This window comes from Pristis pectinata, chromosome 10 (genome assembly GCF_009764475.1).
Source record: "Pristis pectinata isolate sPriPec2 chromosome 10, sPriPec2.1.pri, whole genome shotgun sequence".
Lineage (NCBI taxonomy): Eukaryota > Metazoa > Chordata > Chondrichthyes > Rhinopristiformes > Pristidae > Pristis > Pristis pectinata.
Window position 1 is genome coordinate 14,564,467 of NC_067414.1, and position 17,053 is coordinate 14,581,519.

General features: G+C 45.5%; 1 non-coding gene across 1 annotated transcript; it reads left to right on the forward strand.

The window, feature by feature from the left end:
• The first annotated feature begins 16,635 nt into the window (after window positions 1–16,635).
• Window positions 16,636–16,708, forward strand: trnav-gac (transfer RNA valine (anticodon GAC)). The gene has a single exon. It is a non-coding gene; the product is annotated as a tRNA-Val (tRNA).
• The last annotated feature ends 345 nt before the right edge of the window (window positions 16,709–17,053 follow it).

The following is a 17,053-nucleotide window of genomic DNA, read 5'->3' on the forward strand; positions in this document are numbered from 1 at the left end:
ACAAAAGGAAGGGATAAATGCACAGAGAAAAGTTCAACTTGCCAGAAGACCAAAATAAATAAATAATGGTAGTTTCTAAGTAATCCCCTATACTGCACGACATTTTCCAGAAATACCAGTTGCCTGTTTCTTCCTTATCAGCAGACCTTTTCAGAATCAGAATTATTACCACTGACATATGTCGTGAAATTTGTTGTTTTGTGGCAGCAGTACAGTGCAAGACATAAAAATTACTATAAGTTACAAAATAAATAAATAGTGCAAAAGAGGAATAACGAGGTAGTGTTCATGGGTTCATGGACTGTTCAGAAATCTGACGGTGGAGGGGAAGAAGGTGTTCCTGAAACGTTGAGGGTGGGTCTTCTGGCTCTTGTACCTCCTTCTCGATGGTAGTAATGTGAAGAGGGCATGTCCCGGATGGTGAGGGTCCTTAGTGATGGATGCTACCTTCTTGAGGCACCGCCTCTTGAAGATGTCCTCAATGGCAGGAAGGGTTGTGCCGTTATGGAGCTGGCTGAGTCTACAACCTTCTGCAGCCTCTTTCAATCCTGCACATTGGAGCCTCCATACCAGGCGGTGATGCAACCAGTCAGAATGCTCTCCACCATACATCTGTAGAAATTTGCAAGAGTCTCTGGTGACAGACCAAATCTCCTCAGACTCCTTATGAAGTAGAGCCGCTGGCATGCCTTCTTCGTGATTGCATCAATGTACTAGGCCCAAGATAGATCCTCTGAGACGTTGATGCCCAGGAACTTGAAGCTACTCACCCTTTCCACCGCTGACCTCTCAATAAGGACTGGTGTGTGTTCAAAGGAGTTTTGTTTGAACACCTTTGATGCTGTTCATTATCACTTTATTCGGTGTGTTAAATTATCCTTAAAATTGCCCCATATATTTCTGCCTACCTCTGGGGAAATCGGAACTTGGCTTCATTTCTCACAGTCTAGGTAATCTGGAGACTGCTAACCTGTAATGTTTACCCACCTAAACATCTCCTGCCATCACCTTTTCCTGTCTATCTTCCATGGGACTCTTGCTGACTGCCCCCATTATGCTAAATACCTACATTCTCAATATCAATCAGTCACACAATTTCTCCCAGAAAAACTGCCCCCCAATCCACTCCCACTTCCCTCGACTGCACAGAGCTGGCTTGTGTACCCCTGAGGCAACCTCTGGTGTAGATCTATTTATCTATGTACAAACAGAAATTAGGTGCAGAGTAGGCCATTTAATACCCCAATCCTTCTCTGCCATTTAATAAGATCATGGCTGATTTGACTGTTACCTCAACTTTGCATTCCAACCTACCCCCAATAATCTTTCACCCTCTTGCTTATCAACAGTCTATCTACACTATCCACTGGCTGCATCATCGCCTGGTATGGAGGCTCCAATGCGCAGGATCTCAAGGGTCTGCAGAAGGTTGTAGACTCAGCCAGCTCCATTAAGAGGCGGTTCCTCAAGAAGATGGTATCCATCACTAAGGACCCTCACCAGCCGGGGCATGCCCTCTTCTTGTTACTACCACTGGGGAGGAAGTACAGAAGCCTGAAGACACACACTCAATGATTCAAGAACAGCTTCTTCCCCTCCACCATCAGATTTCTGAATGATCCAAGAACCCATAAGCACTACCTCATTATTCCTGTTTGTTTGCACTATTTAGTTAATTTGTATGGTAAACTTATAGTAAATTGAATGTCTTTGCACTGTACTGCTGCTGCTAAACAACTAATTTCAAGTCCTCTAAGTCAGTGATAATAAATCTGATTCTCATACACTTGCCTTAAAAATATTTATACTCTGCTTATACTGCCCTTTGAGGGAAAGAGTTCCAAAGACTCATGAACTCTCTGAGAGGAAATATTTTTCCCACATGTCTGTGTTAAACAGGCAGCTCCTTATTTTTAAACAGTGACACTTGGCTCTAGATTGTCCCACAAAAGGAAACACGCTCTCCACATCTACCCTGCCATTGCACCAATGAATATGAGAAGGTTTGCTTTTCCCAATCATAAAAACTGCTCTGCTGGCACAGTGCTTTTGCATGAGAGAGCAATGAAGGTGCTTTTGCATCTACTTCACATCCACTCCTTGGGATCTTGTATGCTTCAGTCATCACCCCTCTCACTCTTGGCAGTGGGAGAGGGATGGAGGAGTGGAAGGATGTGGTGACTGGGAGCGATGCAGTAGGGCATGGAGAGACTCCTGTGAAATGTAAACACTGACTGAGCCAAGTGAACACCAGATTCTTTGTGGGTGACGGGGAAATCCATCAAATGAGGTTGTTCCATCGTTTGCCTCCGATGTGAACATGCAAGTCGGAATATTGCTGGAGATGTTCAGTGCACACTGGCGATACTTGGAGGGAAGTCCTTCAAGTGGCAGTGACCATGACGGGGACTCAGCAGAGAGTCTCCCTGTCCATTGCCAGCCATGGCTCCATATTCACAATGACATTCTTTCTTCCAGGCTCTGTGCACAGGGACAGACATTCCACTCACATTCCTTCACTTATAATCTGCAAGTCACTAGACCCAAACCTGTAACCAAGAGGCCGCTGCTTTCATCCTCGTTACCAGGAAGGCGCGCGTTACCTTCTTTAATCTGAAGCACTCATTTAAATAATAATGAACACCCGGGAATATATGTTTGTGTCAGGGATTTGAAGCTTGAGAATGAGGCCAAATGTCTGAAGAATTACCAGCATTGCAAAAGGCCAGGTACCCTCACAGCCTTCTGTTGGGTAATTTACATATAATTTACATATAATCGACAGTCTATTAAAAATTTTGCAGGAGCATTTCTGCAGGCTTCAAGCTCTGTTCCTTCTGCTGACAACACCTCCCGAGCCCTGTCCTGGATGTGCCGTTCCCAGGCAGGGGAATCTGCTCGGTCCTTGTGTTCGCCCCCACTGCTGACACATGCTGCAGCCTGAGGCGTATGCTCCTTGCCAACGACAACAGGTGGTCCCTGCTTCTAACTTCTTTCAAAAGGACCTTTCTGTAATGGCACAGATGAGTTTCCTGAGCGAATGTGCCATCTTCTTGCGGCTACCATTGGGCAGGAGGCACAGAAGCCTGCAGTCCTACACCACTAGGCTCAAGAACAGCGACTTCCCTTCAACCATTCGGTTCTTTCACCAGCCTGCACAACCCTAATCACAACCTCAGTATAGCAACTTTGCACTAAAATGGACTTCGTTTTCTTTGTTCAAATTGTGTTCTTCCTTGTAAAAATTCCGTATAATTTATGTTTATGTTTCTCTTGTGAATGTTGTTTATCAGATGCTAGTGCCTGTGATGCTGCGGCAGGTAAGTTTTTCATTGCACCTGTGCGTACAGGTACCTGTGCATGTAACAATAAACTTGACTTTGACTCTGAGGTGTGTTCAGAGTGGTGAGGTATTTCAGAAATGTTTGTCATGTGGGGAAGTTGACAGCCAATCAGTGCACAGCAGAATCTACAGCAATAATGACCAGATAAGCAGAGATTGATTTAATTTTTAAAAAAATTTTTAAAAATTTTATTTACAGCGTGGTAACAGGCCCTTCCGGCCCAACGAGTCTGCGCTGCCCATTTAAAACCCAAATTGACCTACCCGTACGTCTTTTAGAATGAGGGAGGAAACCGGAGCATCCGGAGGAAACCCACACAGACATGGGAGAATGTACAAACTCCTTACAGACAGCAATGGGAATCGAACCCCGATCGCTGGCGCTGTAATAGCGTTGCGCTAACCGCTAGGCTACCGTGCTGCAAATATTTGACCATAAGACATAGGAGCAAAATTTGGCCATTCGGCCCATCGAGTCTGCTCCACTATTCAATCATGGCTGATTTACTTTTCCCTCTCAACCCCATTCTTCTGCCTTCTCCCTGTAACTTTTGACGCCCTTACTAATCAAGAATCTATCAACCTCCACTTTAAATACACCCAATGACTTGGCCTCCCCAGCCATCTGTGGCAATGAATTCCACAGATTCACCACCCTCTGGCTAAAGAAATTCCTCCTCATCTCTGTTCTAAAGGGACATCCTTTTATTCTGAGGCTGTGCCCTCTGGTCCTAGACTCTCCCACTACTGGAAATATGAGCCAGTGCAACGGATTAACCATCCTGTTCTTTCTCCACAGGTATCATGGGTTCATTTACATTGAGGTGAGAGGGGCTCAGTTTAACATCACATCTGAAAGCTGGCACCTCTGACAATGCAGAATGTTCTTGGGATCTTGTATGTGTCAGTCATCACCCCTCTCTCTGGGAAGTGGGAGAGGGACGGAGGAATAGAAGTGTGTGATGACTGGGAGCAATGCAGTAGGGTGTGGGGAGACTCCTGTGAAATGTAAACACCAGCTGAGCTGAGTGACCACTAGACTCTTTGTGGGTGACAGGGAAATCCATCAAATGAGGTTGTTCCATCGTTTGCCTCCAACGTGAACATGCAAGTCGGAGATGCTCAGTGCACACTGGCGGTACTTGGAAGGAAGTCCTTCAAGTGGCAGTGACCATGACGGGGACTCAGCAGAGAGTCTCCCTGTCCATTGCCAGCCATGGCTCCATATTCACAATGACATTCTCTTCTTCCAGGCTCTTGTGCACAGGGGCAGACATTCCTTCCCTTATAATCTGCGAATCACTGGACCCAAGCCACAGCAATAATGCACTGCACTGTCAGTCATTGGTGGCTGGATTGAGACTGAAGCACAGGTGGTTCAACACTTACTTGGTTGCGAAATTATTAAATTAGCATCTTCCTTTTTGAGTAGAGTGCAGCGTTTTGTGTGATTTCTGGTTGGATCTCCCCAATGTTTTCCCTGGAAGATCCTGTTACATGCGCTGGAGCTACCACCAACCCTCAGCTTCCACTCATGCTGAGCGTGTTGGGCAGTTCCTCGCTGGAGCCCACACAACCTCCGTGTCTCCCCATTGGTTAACTAAGCAACCGACCTTGGGCATCACCATCATTTGCTCTGGTCAAAGGTTGGCAGAAGTCACCACTTGCCGTCCCTGCAATACCAGCGGCAGAGAATTGATCTCACTCCTCACCCCCTTTCTGAGGCTGAACTAACCATGGTGTTCGAAGACCTTTCCCCCACACCCTTGTTATTACTCAATTCACCCACCACCCCCTCAGCAATGTCACCATCTCTGTCTCCATCTCATCCCCTCTCTGAATGCAGATAAGTTCTCTCTAAGTTCTGCTGGTGGCCTCCCATCTTATCTGCCGTATTGTTCATCCATCCCTCCTCTTCCCACTGGGCCTAAACCGATTTTCCATGCATTAGATCGCACTAGCGACCATTTTCAGGTTGACTAGAGATCACTGGGTAATTGGCCTGGGCATTGCCCCATACCATTCACCTTGGGGCAGCCAGTATATGTCCAGTGGTGGTCATACAGCTGATGACCATGCTGTGCATACTTTCATAGAACATAGAACAATTACAGCACAATTCAGGCCCTTCAGCCCACAAAGCTGTGCCAAACATGTCCCTACCCTAGAAATTACTAGGCTTACCCATAGCCCTCTATTTTACTCAGCTCCATATACCGATCTAACAGTCTCTTGAAAGACCCTATCGTATCAACCTCCACCATCATTTCCGGCAGCCCATTCCACACACTTACCACTCTCTGAGTAAAAAACTTACCCCTGACATCTCCTCTATATCTACTCCCCAGCACCTTAAACCTGTGTCTTCTTGTGGCCACCAATTCAGCCCTGGGGAAAAGCCTCTGACTATCTACCCTATCAATACCTCTCATCATCTTATAACATCTTTCAGCAGAGTTGCAGCTCTTGGGCACAACCTGTGACCTTCCACATACGCCCATAGTAAAACCAGGAGCACATCGCGCAGGAACCGGCAATGAGCTTGCAGTTAACAGCCACTGCCAGCCCCAGTTTTCCATGGCCAGCATTCGGGATTCCCCTCCCTGGGCCCCGTCCCTTAGTGTAAATCCAATCCAACTGCTGCTGTGATCATTGGACCCCAATCACCAACCTTTCCATCACTGATGTCTCAATCACCAACCCCCCAATCACTGATCCCTTGATCACAGACCCATTGATCCCTCAATCACTGATTCCTTGATCACAGACCCATAGATCACTGATCCCACGATCACTGACCCACTGATCACTGACTTCTTGGTCACCAACCCTTGATCATCGGCCACTTGATCACTGACTTCTTAATTACCAACCCCTCGATCACCAACTTCTTGATGACTAACAGTCAGTCACAGGCCCCTTGATCACCAACCCCTCAGTCACCTGCCCCTTCATCACCAGTCCTCGACCACCGGCCTGGGGCCATGTATGGCACAGGACTCAATTGGGCCAGACGATTGTGTTGGGGTGGCCCAGCCATACTGGAGAGCGCTGCACACCCCACCCTTGTGTATTCGTCCCACTCCCCCACTTTAGTCTTTTTTGTCCATGAGGATGGTTCTTACGACACTGACCCTCTTCCCAGCGTGACAATAATGTGATGGCTGTGACCCCTGCAGGCAGCTCCCAATGGGGGCTGTGTCAATCCTCTCTCAACCCCCGAATACCTGTGCCACTTTACATTTATTTCTTGCCCAATTCTACCGATATTTTTGGGAGATCAAGCAAGTATAAGCAATGTACACAACACACATTTAGCACACCATAAGATGGTGAACTCCAATTTCTAGCCCCAAGTTCTTCTGGGCTCCTTGGCCTCTTTCTCTCCCATCATCTGATCCCATCTCCGATCACAGCTTGGACATTTTTTCCACAACTCTCATCAATCACAACTCTTTGCCAAGTCTCTCCCCTTTCCTTCAAAACCATGGCATTAACTTTCCACTAATACCCCTTTTTTTCCCAAATGATTATTTTTCTCTGATTGGGTCCCTTAGGATGGTAGGCAAAGGCAAATATTGGCATCATGGGTCACACCAGCTAATGACTAACTCCACTAATCCAGATGAATCCCATTGCATGTTCCATTAAAGTCTCTCAACCTAACGTCCTAACAATGCGGTATTGCTGATGAAATCACTAGAATATGAACAAATGCTCCTAATGCTACACTGATCTGTGATATTTCACTTACTTGCTTAGAGAATACTGGCACACACACTGGTAGTGTTGATCACTAAGGGGATGGAGGTCATACAGATTACCCAGAATGGTACCAGATGTCAGAGTCATACATCATGGAAACAGGCCCTTTGGCCCATCTTGTCCATGCTTGACCAAGTTGCTTACCTGAGCTAGTCCCATTTGCCTGTGTTTGGCCCATATCCCTTCCTATCCATGTCCCCTTTGTTGACTACACCTATCACGTCCCAGCTTCTATCGCTGTTTCCACTCTTCCTTCTCCATCCGCTTGTCAGCCCTCCTCACCTTGATCTACCTGTCACTTGCCAGTTCTTGCCTCATCCCTTCCCCTCACCTATTTATACTGGCTATCTCCTCTCTATCAGAACAGATGAAGGGTTAGCTTAACGCTATTACAATGCTAGTGATCAGCATTCGATTCCTGCCACTGTCTGTAAGGAGTTTGTACGTTCTCCCGGTGTCTGCGTGGGTTTCCTCCGGGTGCTCCGGCTTCCTCCCACATTCCAAAGACGTATGGGTTGGTAGGTTAACATGGGTGTAATTGGGCAGCGCGGGCTCATTGGGCCAGAAGGGCCTGTTACTTTGCTGTATAAATAAAGTTTAAAAAAAAGTCTCCATCCAAAACATCGACTGTCTATTTTCCTCCATAGATGCTGACTCACCCGAGTTACTCCAACAGTTTACTTTTTGCTCCAGATTTCAGCATCTGCAGTCCCTGGTGTGTCCAGCCCTGTACCTGTTGAAATATCTTTTAAACCTTGTAATTGTAACCAGAGAAACAAAGGACTGCAGATGCTGGAATCCAGATGAAAAACACTGTAATGCCAGAAGAACTCAGCAGGTCAGGCAGCACCTGTGAAGAAAAGCAGGCAGTCAATGTTTCGGGTCAGGACCCTTCTTCAGGACTGAAGATAGGAAAAGGGGAAGCCCAATATATAGGAGGGAAAAGCAGAGCAGTGATAGGTGGACAGAAGAGGGGAGGTGGGGTGGGCACAGGGTGGTGATAGGTAGATGCAGTTAAGAGATAGTGATGGGCAGGTGCGGGGCAAGAGAGAGCAGATCCACCGGGGGATGGGTCAAAGGAGAGAGGGGAAAAAAGGGAGAGCAGAACAATGAGAGATAGGCTAGGAAAGGGAAGAGAAGCATAGTGGGGGTGGGGTTTGTGGGGAAGGGTGTGGGGATTACTTAAAGTGGGAGAATTCAATGTTCATGCCGTTAGGCTGTAAGGTTCCAAGATGGAAAATGAGGCGCTGTTTGTGCTTGGAATTCTCCTGGCAGTGGAGGCCGAGGACTAACGTACCTGTGATAGTGTGGGAGGGGGAGTTGGAGAGACTGGCAACAGGGAGATGCAGGTCGCAGTTACAGACAGAGCGCAGGTGTTCTGCGAAACGGTCACCTAGTCTGCTAAACCCAGCTTGTTCCACCTCCCTTTGTGTGAAAAAGTTGCCCCTCAGAGTTTCCCCTCTCACCTTAAGCCTATGCCCTCTGGTTTTAGACACACCATTCCCTGGGAAGACGAGTGTGACCATTCACCTTATCTACGTTATATAGAGGGACCACAGGCACTGTAATTGTCCTCCTCAGGATCGGTCAGGTTGGAGAAACCGAATACAGGAATCCAAAACTTGTGCAGAAATATTCATAAAGTAAGGAAAACCCATTTCCAGAGGCAGTAGGAAGAACTTCCAGAGGGGAGAGGTCTTCAATAATTAGAGGGGAGATGAGAGTTGCTGTAAGCAGTGAGTTGTTATAACTGGAGTGCAGAGGCTGGAAGGTAGAAGCAGGTTCAACAGTCAAATTCAAAAGAGAATTAGAGAAATACTTGAAAACTATAAATTGGCAGGGCTGTGGAGAAAATGGTGGGGTGTTTCAGACTAATTAGATAGATCATTCAGAGATCAGGCACCCGTATTGTGGGGTGAAGAGCTTTCTTCTGTGCTGTGTGATAGAATGAAACCCAGAAATGTTGTTGCAATCACCTCTGCCCATTAGCTGAGCTGAAAGGGCATTACTTGCAGCCAGAATACAATCAGCCACGAAGGTGGTCACTGTGAACAGGGCATGATCTCCTGGTTGGAGTCAGATATCCTTACCCAAGTAGAAAGGTGCAGATAAAGTTTATTTAACAGAGAAAAATGGTAATTAAACAGAAAAACACAAGCTCTGAATGTTTGAAAAATCCTGGAAGTATTCCATTTGAAGGAGTGTGATCATTCTTCGAGATGCAGTCTGGTCACACATTAGCCCTGAATCTTCTGTTGACTGCTCTCCAGTTGAGTTCCATACTCTCCTACCTACTAAATCCACACTTACCACGTTGAATCCCCCAATGAGGATTTTTGTGCTGAAGCTGTCTCAAATCCTTTCCAGTGAGGTGTCATCAGTGCAGGATGCCCCACATGGAACATCATCACTTGAGGGAGCTGGACCAAGTCCCAGCCACACCAAGTTGAAACAAAAAGCTTCATCAGGCAAATAAGCAATGTTTTTGCTGTAGCTGGCTGTCAAAAGCTTTGAGTTTATCTGACATTCAAATACACATAAAAATTAATGAATTTAATAAAAAATACTTAAAAGCAATAAAAACATTCAAGTGGTTAAACTAATTAAATAGAACGCAATTTACCTAGTACTTACCTCTCTCCCTTGCAGCCATTCTTCTCCAGTGAAATGAATGACTTCATGTTTCTGTTCTAGGCCTACCCTGGTGCAGCTTTGGTGGGCAGATTCCCCAGTGTAAATGCTGGGGAACAACAGGAAATTTGTGCCCAACCAATTGATGGGGATTCCAACAGTGGTGGGAAATTGATAAGATTCCAGCTACCAACCCTAATGAAGTTCAGAAAATCCAAACCATTAACCCATATATGTTTGCAATTCCAAGCAGCTTTCACACCAGTATGACTGACAGTATAACTCTGGTTGCATGTCCCTTATTTCCTCAATCCAAGAGAGGCACATCAAGTCAAGCTGCTTCCTCACAGCACCCAGGTTCAATATGACCTCCAGTGCTGCCTGTGTGAACTTTGTACGTTCTCCCTGTGACAGCATAGGTTTCCTTCCCAGGTGATCCAGCTTCCTCCCACGTCCCAAAGGCGACCTGGTTGGTTAGTTGGCCACTGTATATTGCTCCTACTGTGCAGGTGAATGGAACATCTAGCGTGAAGTTGATGGGAATATGGGGAGAATAAAAGATGGGATGGGTGAAGGATTAGTACAAATGGGTGCGTGATGGTGGGTGTGGACTCAATGAGGCAAAGAGCCTGTTTCAGTGCTGTATGACTCGAACCTTAGGATGATATAAGGGCCTGCAGAGGTCTTCCCCTACTGCTTGAATTTGTGGGTGTATGCATTTTGGGATTTAGGAAGCGTCAGGAGCACTAAGTTTGCCTTGAGCCTTGAAGATCTGACTGCTCCTGCTTGCAAATCCAGGCCAGCCAGCAGGAGTTAAAAAAGAAAAACATTCATACCATCTCTGTCATGATCCCTGGACATCCTCAAACCCTTCAGGGATAATGAAGTACTTCCTTAAAGGCTCGTCTCTGTTGTAATATAGAAAATGCAATAGGTGATACTTACAAGCATGGGATAATGAATCAGATCCTTCGCTTTCAATCAACCAGAAATGTTAATTCCGTTTCTCTCTCTCAACAGATGCTGCCTGACTTGCTGAGTATTTCCAGCATATTTTCTGCTTTTATTTCAGATAACCAGCATCGAGAGTAGTTTGTTTGCTTTTAATGGTGTTAGTTTGGGGATTAACATTGGCCCAGAACACAAGTGAAAAACTTCCTGAATTCCTTGAAGAGCAGCATGAGAGGGGTGGGTTAATGTCTCATGAAACAAAGCACTGCAGCTCTCCCTTAATTCTGGAGTAGCAAACCTGAATGATATACTTGGGTCTCTGCACTGAAACTTTGAAAGCTGTTTTCAGGCTGCTTATGTGTCTGGAAGTGGAGGTCCCTTTGTTACAGTGCAGTAACTGGGGAGGGCTGGATTATGGCAGAAAACATTCATAGTAAAATGGAGGTGTTTGAAGGCTGTGTCAGAATGATTTAGAAGCACAGAATCCAGGCGTATTACTGCAAAAAAAAAGTGTTTTCACGCACTTCAATTTTTAATCAAAGATTGCCAAGAGTAATTAATTTATTTTCAATACAAAATAAACCTTATGAACAAGTCAAAACAGCAACACAGGCTAGAAATTGTGTGAACAGCAGATGATGGCTTAATGCATTCGGAGTGTTCCACTGTGTATTATTTTAATGAAGATGTCAACCTGTTTATTTCGATTGGATTAATGCTTCTGTTGGCAGAGAGAAAAATGTCAAACATTAAGTGTTCATCTGTTATTATCGGTAACAGTGTGTTAAGATTTTGGGTCACTAACAACGAACTGTTCTGTGCCTGAAAAAGGGGAAAGAAATTGAGCCTTCAGGTGCAACTCTCCACAGGAAAAGCCCCCATAGATACTTGCCTCTCTTTGTAATGTTAGAAAGATGAAAATAATTTCTTTAAAGTTGCTTATTCCCACACTGGTTCTGAGCTTGCCTCCAGGTTTTCAAGGGACTTGGGAGTTAGACTTAACTCACTTAAGAGCACACTTGTGGGTTGAAGTCTGATTTCAGAGACCATAACCCAGGCTGTCACCTCTCTCCACAGCAGTACTGAGGGAATTCTGGACTATCAGAAACCATGTTTTGGATGAGACATTAAACAAAGTTCTCTGTGCCCTCTCAAACGGCTGCTGTATAGTCATCAGTTGTAGGTGTAATGTAAATCCTTCATCCACCACAACGTAACAGGAGGACTTTACCTGACTGGTGATTCCAAATCCCAGGATTGCTGCTTTGAACCAGCAATGCCCCTTTTCCCAGCAGGAAGGACCAAAAATGGCTCAGCATGTACACCCAACAGGATGAGATTAGTTTAGCCATTACCATAGCAAAGTCAATATGCAAAAACAAAAAATGATTAGCTGCCCACTGCCTTTTATCTAACCCGGTTCTCTGTGATGTTGCATTTCTGACATTACATGACTTCAATAAAAGGCTTACACGTTTCCTGCATTCTTCTGAGAGTGACTTGGCTCCTCTTGTCTGTGGATTCTGTTGTTGGTTGTGATTACATGGTTCTGTCTCCCACAAGGGATTCAGTGCTCTAACTTTCCAATGTATAATTGGCTTTTTCTTTCTGGATACACTGTGTCCCTCTTTCTCTCCTGTAAGCTTCTCCCTTTCCTTACTCCAATTAGAAGCAAACATCAGCCGAGCAAGGTGAGAAACAGCTTTAATTTGCCAACAAAGTGGGTTCATTGAATTGACCATGTTACAGTTACAGAATGAGCAAGAACCTTTTGAAAACTAAAGTCATAGGTGTTGAATACACTGCCCTACAACTCCTTCACTGCTTTCCAAACGTTTAGGGGAACAAGTGACAAAACACTGAACAAAATGAGTGAGATTTATAACATATTCCCATGAAGGGGAATAAAATACTCTGGGCCTTACCAGTTTCCAGCTAGTGAGTAGTCTGTTCAAAGTGAAGAATGGGTTTAACACACCAAACTGAACAGTGACCTAATCGAAGTCTTGAAGTTTATGGGGGTGAATGCATGGAAGATGTTTCACACGGGGCACTCCATGTGTTAGAAAACCCGGGGAAGCAAACAATCAGAGGATAGTTGGAAAGGATGACTCAGCAACACGTAGATATGGCTGAGGTGCAAATGTACTTAGATTTAAGAAAGGGCTAGATAAACAGGAGGAAGAGTAAAACATTGTTCTGCTGATGGGGTTAGATATAGATCGTTGGGTAGAGGCTCACATGGAGCAGGTTCATTGGTCTGAGCAAGAAGGACCAAATTACCTTTATCTGTGTGTTTACTCATTATCAAACACTCAACTCACTTGTAGTGTTCCTTCTTCGAAAAGACTTCCCTATAACAGCACATGTTGTTACTATCTTTATTATTGCCGTTAGTATTATTATAACAGAGCTCCTGTTTACAGAGGACAAGGGTTATTCTTAATATTCTCATTGAGGGCGTGATCGGATTTTTGGATCAGAGGATTGAGGGATACAGACCAAGGGTGCCGTTAACTATCAGTGCCTGAAAATACCTGATGTTCCCATCCAAGTTACACACATTGGAAATATATTGCTGCTTCTTCATTGTCGCTGGTTGGAAATCCTGAAGTCCCACCTTGCAGGAGTACCTTCACCAGAAGGACTGCAGCAGCTTAAGAAAGAAACTCACCGCCATCTTCTCGTGGGCAATTAAGGATGGGCAAGAAATGCTCACCTTGTCAGCGATGTCCATAATCAGTCATCCAGAAGTGTGGCACACTTGTCTAATTCTACCACTCTGTCACTAACACTTTTGCTTGCCATTGTTGAAGACGTGTTCATTTTTCAGTGTCACTCCAGCTCACCACCTCTCTGCCACGGTGTACAGCACTGATCACTCTGTTCCCACCCCCCCAGGTCATTCTCTCTTCTCTCCTCTTCCATCGGGTAGAAGATACAGGAGCCTGAGGGCACGTACCACCAGACTTAAGGACAGCTTCTACCCCACTGTGATAAGACTATTGAGCGGTTCCCTTATACGATGAGATGGACTATGATTTCACAATCTACCTTGTTGTGACCTTGCACCTTATTGCACTGCACTTTCTCTGTAGCGGTGACACTTTACTCTGTACTGTTATTGTTTTTACCTGTACTACATCAATGAACTCTGTACTAACTCAATGGAACTGCACTGTGTAAGGAATTGATCTGTATGAATGGTATGCAAGACATGTTTTTCACTGTACCTCAGTACAAGTGACAATAATAAACTAATACCAGCAAATGCAAGCATGGGCAATCCCCCAAAGACTTTTGTTCGTCTTTCTGCCCTACACCTGGGGTCACCTCAGGAATGGAGAGGTTAGACTGGGCAATCAGTGCTAACAACCTTGAGGTCATCCTGACAGAAAGAGGGGCCTTCGCAACCCACACACCTTCACCTGCAGCTCTGATCTCTGGTGGCAGTTTGCAGGCAGCAGGGCAATTGCCCCTTTCATGTGCATGTTGTTCTCATCACCTGAGTTTTCTGGCTAACTGCCACATCTTCATTCCCTTCGTCCAATCCCACTTGCCTTTATCCACCCCCGGTCTGGGTTATACTGGAGAGTTAAGACTAGATATCCCATTCCTTAAAAGGAGGGTAGATACTGTTGAAGGAGCAGTCATGCTTAGTAATCAGGGGTAGACTTGGGAAGCTGGGGTGAGTAATGCCTAGACTGATGATTCAGGGATATTTGCCTTAAAGATTCCATGTTTGTGTTTGCTTTAGGCACTTGTGTTATTTTTAATTTTCAAAGGGCACATTGGCTCATCCCTGGGGCTAGTTCTGTAAACCCTGTCGGAGGTGGAAAGTGAGAATGTGAGCAGGAGTTGGGTGAGAAGAGCACTGGAGGGAAATAGCCACCAGCACTGATGGAAGGAGGTAAGGAACAGAGGATTACACTGTGGGATGAACTGGAGAGGGATGTGAGGAGGCTCTCAGAGTGAATCATTGACAGGGATCATAGGGATGGAATAAGCTGGCTCTGTGTGATAGGTCTCCCATAGCTACATTGTTCTGTTGTTTAATGCCTTGAATGTTAAATCTGAGGTCCATTTCCTAATAACAGTGTTAGCACTTTTTCATAATTTTACTGGTATTTTGTTTTCACAGTAAAGGATCTAGAGAAATTACTGCCAGTTCCAGGTACTAAATAAATGAAAAATGAGGGTTTTATGATCATAATGTCTCCAAGTACTCTCACCCCAAACTTATCCTTCTCTGGAAATCATCTTAGTAATTCCATCTTTCTCAGTAATTTCTAAATTCAAAGCTTTATGGTGCACCTTTGTGTAACTTTTCTCTTTCGTGTTGAGTATTAGTTCAGCCTGGGGGTTATGTTAGACTCCAACTTATCTATGGCCTTGGAAAGTTGCTGGGAGGTTGGTTACACCAAAGGTACAGTGCTGCTGTTCCAGAGCACAATACTCCATCCAGGTTAGATATGGGGACATTGCACTCTGTCAGAAAATGCTGGAGATGTTCAGGTCAGGTAGCATCTTTGGAGAGAGAAACAGAGATAATGTTTCAGGTTGAAGACCATTTGTCTATGACGGGTCTTCAATGTAAATCATTAACACTGTTTCTCTCTCCACCGATGCTGTCTGACCTACTGTCGACTGAAGCAGTCAGCATGTGATGTCCCCATATCAGATTCCCAGCTTCTGCAGTTGTTAAAATATTCAGCCAGATACAGAGCAGTGTCTCTGCTGCCAATACCAAAGGAATAAGTCCTATCCTTGTAGGGGACATCTTTGTCAGAACTCGCGTCTTCAGTTTATCCCCATTTCATACTTACAGTACTTTCCCTGGGGAAATAAGATGCAGTGCAGAGAGATAGAACTTTATCCAGTGCCACACTTCTCAAGATGGTCACGGGTAGCAGAGGTGGAGCTTGTAGACATGGAAAGGTGGGATTTCCTCTGTGACGATGTCGGTGGTGCCTGGCACACAAGTTCTGATGACCTGGAGATATCCCAGACACTTATTCTCCACCAGCTCCACAATGCAATCCTTGCCGCTTTTGAAGGTGGCAACTGAAGGGCTCCTGGTAGGTCCAGACACTCCCCAGCCACAATGACTCCCACTGGCAACTCGAAATCTCGCGCACGGTAATGAAGATTGGACAAGGCCACGCCCCTGAAGTTGCCCAGTCACTGTGGGGGCCACACCACAGGTTCTGCTTGTGGTGCTCTGGCAGGGGCACTGCTATTGGTTAAAATTCCCAGAAGCAACCCCCTCCGATGACCAGCCAGAGCCCTAATAGGTCCTCGCCAGGGGCTGATGGGAAGGAGGAGGCAGAGCCTTGTGAGGGGCAGGCAGCCGAAGTGATCTGAAATAAAACAATTCACAATTTCCATTGGGTCCATTCCTACCTCCTTCCATTTAGGTTTTAGCATGATGGATGCTCCTTACACAAAGCTCTCCTCAATGGAATGGCCCGCCATTCCTGCATAACCAACACCTGTATCCCCACAAAGCCCATTCGAGCATCAAAACAGGTGGAAGTTAAGTTTGTATCATTACCTTCACATCCACATCTCCTTGACACTGTTCTTATGTCTCACCACTCCCTTTACACCTCCCAAGTCTCACAATTCATTGCAAGCTCTGAGATCTGCCAGTCCTGGCCTCAATATTGCTCCTGGGTAAATTGTGCTGGATTCACATAGTCCTGAACCCGGAGGCAGTGCACCATGAGTGGGAGGAGACAACATAATAACAGCAGCACCTTGCTTTCACTGCTCAACCTTTAACACTGATATACGTCAGGAGGTTCTTCCAAGCAACATCAGCAGACAAAAATCTGGGACACGGTCACTGAAGGAGATTTTAAATGTGGTGAGTTAATGAAGAAGGTTTTAAGGAATATGTTAAAGGAAGAGAGAATCAAAAAAACTGCAGATGCTGGAAATGTGGTTCCAGAGTCTAGTGGTTATCACATCTGCTTGACATGCAGAAGGTCCTGGGTTCGAGCCCCAGTGGAACTAGTTACTTGCTTGTGGGCAGGCGCAGTAGTGTAGCGGTTAGCGTAACGCTATTACAACCGCCAATGACCCGGGTTCAATTCCGGCTGCTGTCTGTAAGGAGTTTGTATGTTCTCCCCCTGTCTGTGTGGGTTTCCTCCGGGTGCTCCGGTTTCCTCCCACATTCCAAAGACGTACGGGTTAGGAAGTTGTGGGCATGCTATGTTGGCACCAGAAGCGTGGCGACACCTGCGGGCTGCCCCGAGAACACTCTACGTAAAAGGTGCATTTCACTGTGTGTTTTGATGTACATGTGACTAATAAAGAAATCTTATCTTAGCTAACATAAAAACAGAAAATGCTGAAAAT